Source organism: Octopus bimaculoides, chromosome 6, assembly GCF_001194135.2.
Source record: "Octopus bimaculoides isolate UCB-OBI-ISO-001 chromosome 6, ASM119413v2, whole genome shotgun sequence".
NCBI classification, from domain to species: Eukaryota; Metazoa; Mollusca; class Cephalopoda; order Octopoda; family Octopodidae; genus Octopus; species Octopus bimaculoides.
The window spans coordinates 80,860,024-80,862,359 of record NC_068986.1 but is presented as its reverse complement, the minus strand read 5'-3'; positions in this window follow the sequence as shown (position 1 = coordinate 80,862,359).

Genomic DNA, 2,336 nt, shown 5'->3' with positions numbered 1-2,336 from the left:
ACTTTTCCACTATAGGTACAAGGACCGAAATTTCGGGGGAAGGGGACAGTTGATTAGATCGACCCCAGTATGCAGTTGGTACTTAATTTATCGACCCCAAAAGGATGAAAGGCAAAGTCGACCTCGGCAGAATTTGAACACAGAACGTAAAGACAGACGAAATACCGCTAAGTGGTTCACCCGGTGTGCTAACATTTCTTATTTCTTTATTGCCCACAAGGGGCTAAACGTAGAAGGGACGAACAAGGACAGACAAAGGGGTTAAGTCGATTACATCGATTCCAGTGCGTAACTGTTACTTAATTTATCGACCCCAAAAGGATGAAAGGCAAAGTCGGCGGAATTTGAACTCAGAACGTAACGGCAGACGAAATACCGCTAAGCGTGCTAACGTTTCTGCCAGCTCGCCACCTTAGCAGGCTTCTTAAACACACTGCCATGCCGTTGATTTATTCGTGTTTCTTTTTAACTACTACCTAATCTACTGCCAACAAATGTCTGAAGACACTTTAACGAACGAAAGTACAAAAAGCACCTCTATCAGGCGCCAGATGGAAGGACTAGACTCCAGTCAAAGAAATAAACCAATTGATACAAAGAAGTATTCTATGTTATTGAGGTATAAGGTAACATCTATTTGATGTATTGTGGTATTAGTATTATTATGTCACACTACATTAATTCGTATTTAGTAGGCCACTCTATACCTTACTACACTACTTTAAGTTATTCTATGCTATATCACACTAGATGACTTCATATTACACAATACTATACAGCACTACACTGCCCTGACATTGCATTGCCCTGCCCTATACCTGTGGCTACCAACAACCCAAAGATATGATTGTTTTTCGAGGTTCATGATAAAGTAAAAAAAAAACAAAAAAAAACCGTAGTATTATTATGTCACACTACATTAATTCTCTGATAAAACCCATCTAAAGATGGGTTTATCAGAGAAATTTGCCAGAAAAGTTTTGGCAAAATTTTAATATTAGGTAAAACATTAATATTACAATATTTCGGTTTTGACATAGATTTCATTTTGTGGGTATTGTCATACCATTTCTGCTCTCTGTAGGTGTTAGATAAAACTTGATACAATTGTCGTAATAACATGTTCATATTTAAAATATAAAGCATTAAAAATATGTGGGATAAAACATTATTTTTAACTTTCTTAATTAATTTACAGTAGATTATTTTGGATAAACAAACATTGTGTATGTCTTAAATTGCATTATAATTAAAAATACAGTAGTTTCTGTTTTTCGAAGAAGTTTCTTTTATGTTTTTATGTTAAAGGGGTCGTTTTTATTTAAACAAAGACAATAGTAAAAGTGTCATTTTTTCAAATTGTAATGCATTTCAATCGATATTCAAAACTGTTTGCGAAAAATCGAAACCCTAACGACTATTCTATAGATTGGTTAGTTATGTGAACGAATGACATAAAAATATATTTGAGCAAATAGTGTGTTCAAATTAATAATTGGGAGAATTGAAATTGTAAAATTCTAAAGCAGATTTGAATTCTCACTAAAAGTGATAACCATTCACACATTCTGCTTATAGGACTGAAATGCACCGACGCAACACTTCTTAATGTTTCTTTTGCTACATCACTATCGTGTGACAAACACTAATATTCTCCTTCTTTATTATCTGATCCAGTGGTTTTCAAACTGTGGTCCGCGGACAAGACAGGAGGTCCGTGGACAGCAAATACTTTTTATGGGCAATTTGATTTTATATGTTTTTTAATCGAAATCTTTTAATTGACAATAAACCTATTTGTTAAATACTGTTAAATAAATAAATGTAAAAATATATGTTATTTTAAGCAAATATTTATGTATAAGTTTCATAAGCGTTTATAAGGGGGTCCCTAATGTAAAGCCTGAAATACAAAGGGGTCCGCAAGTCAAAAAGTTTGAAAAGCCCTGATCTGATCACACTAAGGTTGTTAGTTGGCTGAATAGTCAACGCATCAGCATTTATTTCTGAGCTCGATTTCACCCTTCATCCTTTAGGGGCCGATAAAATAAAGTGCAAATCAAGCTTTGGAGTCGATTTAACCAACCAAGCCCACCCCCACCCCTAAAATTACTGGCATTGTGCCATAATCGGAAACAATTATCTGATAACACTGAACATATTATACTCATCAATATAAATGTAAATGCCAAAACTGATGAAAAATACTTTTGTCATATCTGTGCTAAACAATTTGTTTACTTCACTCCTAAAATCTATAGATTTTTATTGATACCAAATGAAGGGAAATATATTTTGAATGCACAATGTATTCGTTTCCTTTTTCAGAAACATAT